The sequence below is a fragment of the Carassius gibelio genome, chromosome B22, assembly GCF_023724105.1.
Source record: "Carassius gibelio isolate Cgi1373 ecotype wild population from Czech Republic chromosome B22, carGib1.2-hapl.c, whole genome shotgun sequence".
Classification (NCBI taxonomy): Eukaryota; Metazoa; Chordata; class Actinopteri; order Cypriniformes; family Cyprinidae; genus Carassius; species Carassius gibelio.
The window spans coordinates 53,538,558-53,546,985 of NC_068417.1; positions in this window are offsets into that span (position 1 = coordinate 53,538,558).

Sequence of the window (8,428 nt, forward strand, 5' to 3'; positions counted from 1 at the left end):
TAGCAATAGCCAAAAAACATTGTATGGGTCAAAATCATTAGGATATTAAGTAAAGATCATGTTCCATGAAGATATTTTGTAAATTTCCTACCGTAAATATATATATCAAAACTAAATTTTCCTTTTTTTTTTTTTTTTGGCACCCTCAGATTTCAGATTTTCAAGTAGTTGTATATTGGCCAAATATTGTCCGACCTTTACCAAACCATACATCAATGGAAAGCGTATTTATGCATACGTTTAGAAAAATGTACACTTAAGACTGGTTTTGTGGTCCAGGGTCACAAATTTGCATTTGTTTGTGTATTGTATCACTGTATCGTGCAAACATATATTAAGTTTCAATCTTATAGTTTCTTGTGAAACAGATTAGTGATAACAAGAATCTCCAAATGTGATGATCCCCTTTCAAGTATAAAAAGTTGACTGGCAGAAAAATATTAAAGATTGCATGAAAGGAAAATTCACACTATATATTTTGTAATTTGATCTTGATACATTTTTCTATCTTGTCCATTTCATTACAACTTAAAATTTTACAGACAAAAAAAAATAAACAATTGCTTGCATAACAGAATAATTGCCTTTTAGATTTTAATTGTATTAAAGCAAATTGTTTAAATATTATCCTGAAAATATTAACTTTTTATTAAATTTCAGCATATTTGACGTTATATCTGAAAATCTAAAAATTTCAGTATGAAAATAAATAATGCTGATGTAGAAGAGGATGTTTACATAAAAAATAGACAGTCTTAAAATGGATATCGGATGGCCATTTTCCAAAAGTTGGTATGATTATTTAGGGTCTTCATGAAATGTCTGCAAAATATTTTGGTTAAAATTCCTCAGTGTTCGTGTGAAACAACACACTTTTTACTTTGTCAAAAATACTCCGGTTACCTACATAACCTCATTGAGGGTAGAGTGAAGCTCATGGGATAATTTCACTAAAGCCCTGTGTTTGAGCATGGCTGCTCCTCTGTTTCTTTAGAAAGAAACTAAACTTAGATTTTATGTACTAATTTGTACACTTTAGGTACTAGTATGTACCTTTAAGGTACCAATATGTACTCTTTAGGTACAAAGGTGTGCCTTTTGAAAAGGTACCACCCCAGAGACAACTTTTGTACCTTTTTTCTGAGAGTGTAGGAGAGTGGGAAATGGGAGAGTAGGCTGGGAGAGGATCGCCTTGATAGAAGAATGCGATAAGCAGTGTTGGTCATTGTAATTTAAAAAAGTAATTAGTCACAGTTACAAATTACTTCTCCTAAAATGTAACTGAGTTAGTAACTCAGTTACCACATTGCAAAAGTAATTAGCTACTCAGCAAAGTAACTGTGACGTTATTTTTATGTTCCATAATGCTATTATGTCATATAACATCTTTAATATATAAGATGTTTCTATTAACTGATTGAAGAATACACTAAGTATTTTAGAATTTTTTTTATTTATTTGAACTCAATAGATTGCAGCCTGCCATATGATATGCATAGAAATAAAACATATAAAAAATAAATATAGAAAATAAAATTCAACTGCAAAATTAAGACAAACAAATTTAAACTAAAGAAACAACTTTCAGTTCGAGAACGCCATTATCACTGATGCCGTCTTCTGTGTGGTTGTCAGAGAGCGTGAAGTGAGACAGCGTGAGCAGGGCACCGCCCACCCAGCCAATCATCATCGGATTTGCAACGGTGTCAGGCAGATACTCTCTGAGGTATCTCTGAGGTACTTATATTCTCGCTGAGGAGTGTAGAGATGGACTTTTCCTTTCACACTCTCCGGCGGCAAACAAGAGTGAACTTCAGGAGGAAGATGCGTTGTCATTAACCCATTCTGATACTAGTGCTCTGTATTAGTGCTCTGCTGGGTTCTACCCAGAAAGAGCAGGAGATGTCTGAGAGTGGCGAAGAAGCTGAGGCTGAGCCTTCTCAATCCTCCTGCCCTGCGTATGGGGAGCTGTTAGAGGTTATGGATCGCGCCACGGCAAAATTAGACTTGCCATGGAAGTGTGCCAGAAAGGTAACGTTGCGACGTCGCCTCGATGAACGTTATTTGTCTGACCAGAGCCCTCCAGCCCAGGTGAGCCTTCCAGTCTTGCCTGACTTACATGCAGAAGTTGAAAAGGAATGGAAGAGGCTGTTTTCCTCTCGCATCCATCGGTTTCAGCATACGAGTTATGCTAATATCGAGGGCATGCACGAAAACGGCTATGAGAGGATGCCCTCTGTAGAAGAGACACTGGCTAGCTATCTCTCTGTGGGGAAACAGCCTTTCTTAAATCTCCCTCTTTGCCATCTAAGCCCCTCCAGGATACATCCCGCTTAAATGTTAAATCATAAGCAGCAGCAGGTCAGGCTGTGACTTCGTTGCATACGATGGCAGTGCTTCAGGCTTGGGAGGCTGACCAGGAAACAGGCGAGGGGCTTTCAGCTGACCAGGTAGCCGAGCTGCGCCGCACCACAGACCTCTCTCTCCCGGCTACCAAGCAGGTCGCCTCCGCCATGGGTAGGTCTATGGCGGCCATGTGATTCAGACGAGGCAGCGTTCTCGTCCCGGATCGGAGCGATACCTAGTAGTTACTCACTTCCTTTGGATGTTTTTAACTTCTGTTTTTATTCTCCCCTGCCTAATTCCCCTGTAGCCACCAGCTCTCCAACTGATCAAGGTTAATTGGAAAGTTTCTCACATAACAGTCTTCTATCCTGGACCTATGATGTTTATGGTTGGTCCTATATTCATAGTAACCACCTTACTGACCGTCCGGACCAAAAAGGGGCGCCCCGTAAGCGGGACTCCAGTACAGGAATGAGTATGTAACTCTTTCTTTATCTGCTTATGGGTGTTATGTTGCTGGTGGTAATATGTCTACTAACAAACTACTGGCCATAAGGGATAATGTCATGGACAGCCGTCTAACCGTCCCAGGGGTGACTCCCGGTGAAATGGTAGAGTTGGTACTTAGTGTTTGCCATGATTCTGGCCTGCACTCCCCTCAGCATGGCGGCGTGGGTATACTGTTCCCCATAGTGTCCCATAAGATGACACAGTTTGAAGTTCCCTTGACAGGGAACGTCTAAGGTTACGAATGTGACCATGGTTCCCTGAGAGGGAACGAGACACTGCGTCCTCTAGCTCCCATATTGATGACATGGACATTAATAGGATCAACAAGCTTTTTGAAACCGACACACATTCATAGTGTTAATTTTGCTGATTATGTTTTGTATTCATCTTGTTTGCATTTGTGTGTATGTGTGTGTATTAGCATTATTACCTACGCAGCTAAACCTCCTACACAAGGTTACTGAAACAACCTTGACACCTTTTTGAAACATCTCATCAGTTAAACCATGAAGAGTTGTACCAATTAGCCAACATGAGAAAAGCAAACATATAATAACTATTTGCTGTATGGTTTTGTCCTAAAGTTGACAGATAAATAGTTAAGAGGATTATTCAAAGTTATTCTCTGCTGTTCTGTTTAGGGTTTCATCAACTGTACAGATTATTTTACTTTTATTTATTTATTTATTTGCTTCAAAAGATTGATGTTGTTATCTCATCTTACACTGATATAGAATCAGGACTATGATTGAGAGTTGTGTCCTCCCCATGACATTTAAGAGTAAGACATAGGTCAGTAGTTAGCATTTAGCCATGATAATTATCTGAGAGTAGCAACACAGACAGCATTTCCAAAGGAACAAACACACCTCATGGTGTCTGTCAGTGAGCTCTTGCTACCCAGGTGGCTAATGTAAATGTGTTTGGTATCTTTCAAAGGGATTTATTAGTGTAAGCTTTACTGAAATGTCAACATCATGGATTAGCGATGCTTAAAAAAATATAATATTTAGCCTGCTAAAAAAAAAACTTCTGGAACTAGATTTCTGATTGGCAGGTTTTAGCCGGTCTTCCAGCCTGGTCATAGCTGGTCAGCAGGCTGGTTTTAGAAGGGTTCTGACCATTTCCTTAGCTGGTCAGGCAAGGATGCCCGCTGGCCATCCAGCTAAAACCAGCTGAACACTAGCTTGGCCAGGCTGGGAGGCCAGCTACTTCCAGCTTAAACCAACCATTCATCTTAGTCTGGTTTTAGCTAATTTTATTCAGCAGGGTAGCTGGTTTAAAGTGATCTTTCGACGAGGTCAAGCTGGTTGTTAGCCATTTTAGCTAACCAGACTAGCTGACTAAAACTATCAAAACAGACCAGCTTGGCAATCTTAAACACATTAAACTGTTTTCCCTTTCACTTTCCAGCAAGGTTAATCTTTAGTCTTGACGTTTCAGTTATGCTAATGCTAACCACTCTTTCAAAGATATCACTTTTACATTAGCCTTTTTCTCTTGTTTTTTAAGGAAATATGTAACATAATAAAACATCACCATCCATTATTTTTCTCATAACTGAATACTTTAAAGGAAAACAGCATGTATGACAGTTTCATTGAGGTGTTTTCTTTTCTCTTTTCTTTCTGACTGCTTTCGTGGGTAATCACTGTTGTTAAATGTATCACTTAGATCAAAGGTAATAATTTATCTGTCAATCTAACTGAATTTTACAACAGTGCTCCACATGACGCTCAAGGCATACAAATGCAGATATAATTCACATACATTGTGAACTTGTGCTGTCGTTTCAACTTCCAACCACCTTACCTGGGTATCCGTGCATGAAAGGCAATCACTACAGCTTCAATATCATACATCAGACTTAGACTCAGTGGTCTTTCTAACTAGAAAATTGCCACAAATTAACTCTCTAAGCGCCAAAGTCACAAAATTGCGACAAAACTTCATACTTAATAAGATAGACTGTAGTTCCTAATATCTTGTAATATCTCATTTGTATTCCCTACCATCAGATGGCAGACATATAGTACTTCGATTCTAGACCAAAATTACATCAGGTTCCTATTCAAAGTGTTCAAGAAAATAGCAGAGCAAGTGAACTCTCGTGACATTGATGCAGAAGCAGTTCAGTTCATAGCGTGCAAGAAAAATTGTGAGATTTGTGAGAGAAAATTGCCACATGGCTAATAAAAAGTTGTACCGTGAGGATGTGTTGCATACAGTACGGTACATCTTTGCAGAACAATGTTGCCGCCGTGCAAGGCGAGAGTGTTCAAGAAGCACAAACAAGTGATCATTTGGACCTTTTACCCAATGGGGATGGGGGTGGCAGGGGTGAACGTGGTTGTCCTGTCCTTAGGAGAGCTGTTGCTGATCATACATGCTCAAAGTGCCTCCTGCAGACAAAGTAAAGGTGCAGTCAGTGTGGGGTAGGTGCACTGTGCCATGCAGTGAGAGGTACCATACTCTCAAGAACTATAAACTATGTCACCTAGATACCTGATTGGGCAGATAGTTGGTCAACTGATCAAAAATAGGCACATAGATTTTTACTATGGCACAGTAATATAGTAATAATTTAATACTTTCTCCTGTTTCCTGATCATTTGGGATGAGGATAAAAAGACAAAACAAAAACAACAACATGCAAGTTCAAACATCCCTTCGATATCTATTATTTCCTGAATATTACTGATGAACTGATCAAAAAGTAGGCTACTTTTCACATGCGTTTTACTACTATGTAGTATAGTAATATAGTAATAATTTAGTACTTTTTCCTGTTTTATTGTTGGTTTCCTCTTTTCTGATCCTAAGGAATGAGGATAAAAAAAAAAAACATGCAAATATGTTCAAACCAATTCAATATCTACTATTTCCAGAATATAATGAAATTCGAGATGGCTGACCCCTGATGGTGACATTATATGCAAATTAGATGAGTATATTTACACCCTACATAAACTTTCGGTCATGTCCAGCATTTTTATGATTGACAGTAGATCTTTATCTTTAAGCCCTTGGAAGCCACAAGCTTTAAATCTATTTGTCTTTGTCAAAATCCAGCATTTTTTTCAGTTAATCAGTTAATAGGATGTTCTCCTCCCATGTATCTTAATAACACACTTAGTTAATTTGAATGGTGACTTAGTTTAAAAAGTTCATTTAAGATGAGGAGTCTTTGTTTTTCTTGTTTTTTTGCAAAGATGAATTACAGTTCCCTTGACGGTTTTATTTTCTAGCGATCAATCAAAGCCCTGAGCCATCCAGCCATAGAAAAAAGCCCCAGTTTGAATAGCACTCATTAGATTTATCATTAATCTGAAGGTTAAAATCTAGTGTGAGTGCGATAAGAGCAAAAGTAATATGAAACCCTGATAAAAAATAAAATGAAATAAACCTATTTAGGCTGTCACAGCGAGCTTCACGATGCTGGTTTCCTGGGTGTCTCTCAGTCGCAGGGCCGTTTGAAGGAATTTGGGGGCCCCAAGCAAAATGGACACAGAGGCCCCCCACACGCACGCAAAGCCTACAGGAAACACAGCATAGCCATACAGTTTAAGTTCAGCCACACTTTATATAAATAAAAAAGCTTTACAGTGCAAATACTGCTTGAAAAAATCGTTTGGTGGGAATTCAATAGTGATTTGCACTGTTTTTGTTTTCTAATAATATGACAACACACACTTATCAGTTTAAACTCTGGGCTGTGCAGGATATCAGCTATAATTATAGAGCTTGTGGTACCTTGGCTATATAGAGGAAACATCAGCACTGAGAAGTGATGCATCTGTTAATGTTGAGGATGAAGTTGATGGTGTAGCTGGGAAAATAATTTAAAAAAAATTCTGAAATTACCTGTGAAGTACGTTTTACTATTTCACTGTTAGCATATTGACAGAGGTCACTATTAACAGCTCAGGGGTGCGTTTCCCAAAACCATAGTTGATAAGTTAGATGGTAGACACTTTATAATAACAATCATTAATAGATGGTAAATTCATAGTTAATTAATCTTTCATCTTTGTAATTTAACTGTTAGTAAACAGTATTTTTACTTATTATAAAGTTTACCGAAAAATTTAAGATATGTTAGCATTTGCATATTTTGATATTAGAAGGGAAGGGATGCAGGCAGCTGCTTTCACTACCAATGCTTAAAAACATCCCAAGCTAATGTTTGATGCACGGAATTAATTGTGTGGTTTTCATAACCCCCATTTGGTAAATAGATTATCACGGTGGAATAGTATAGCATGCTATTTGCTATGCCACTTTCATCTAGGGCTGTAGCTATCAAATTTGTTAGTAATCGAGTATTCTACCAAAAATTCCATCGATTAATCGAGTAATCGGATAAATGTGTTTTTGCTTATTAATATTAATTATGCAAGAGAAAATAAGACTCCTGGGTCTCTTAAAATGAACAACTAAGTTTCCCTTTTTTAGAAAAATTATATTTTTTTTATTTTTAAAATTCATAGAATGCAATGCATACATCAAAAGTAAACATTTAATTATTATCCATTGTTTCTCTGTCTGTACTTGTACTGTGAACAATGACAATAAAGTTGACAGATGAATTTAAGTGCCATTCAGTTGGGGTTTTAAATAAAGCATTTTCTGAGATGCACATTTAACATTAAATACAAAACATTAATTTAATTTATATTTTAATTATTGCAAATTAAGCAAGCTTTTTGGTAAACAATGGGGATTTACTATTAAAAATAAAACATGGAAGACATTTTGTGTGATTAAACCTTAAAAAAAAAAAACCGTTAGATTTTTTTTAGTAGCAGGCTATGTACATTCTGCTGAACAATAGTAATACATCTCTGGCAAATACTTGTCTAAAACAGGACTTTTATTTTGACGGGTTGACGTACCTTTACAGTTCTGTTAATGTGATGTGACACTAGTTTTACTCAAATCAAATGGTCAAATGCTCATGAAGTGACTGTCAGAGCAGTTCTGGAGATGTTGTTCATGTGTTCTCATCTTATTTAGTGAGACAGCAGACGCTGAAATTACCGCGAGCCTCACGTGCGCTTCAGTGTGTGTTAATAAAGGAAGTCGCGCTTCTGCTCCATTCATTAACACAGACACGCAGAACATGCAGGATTCATATTTAAATAGACTGTTCCGGCTTAATATTTACAGATATTAGTCCATCACGTGAGATCATGTGGGTGGCTGGCTGCTGTCAGCGACTACTGAGAGGGGCCCCCTTGAGAGGGATCCCGATAACAGTGTCATTACACGTTACTGCATTGACGATCAAAGGGGCGCTCACACAGTGTCGTTGCATTTTATTCTTAAACAGTCGTTGTCTTGGGGCCCCAGGCCAGCTCGGGGCCCCAAGCAATTGCTTGGTTTGCCTGCCTTGTCGCGACGGGCCTGCTCAGTCGTATGTACAGTCATTGCCAAAAATATCGGCCCCCTTGGTAAATATGATCAAAGAAGACTGTGAAAATTAATCTGCATTGTTAATCCTTGTGATGTTTTATTTTAAAAAATCACAAAAAAAGTATCCTTTCATTGGATAATAAGAATTAAAAATGGG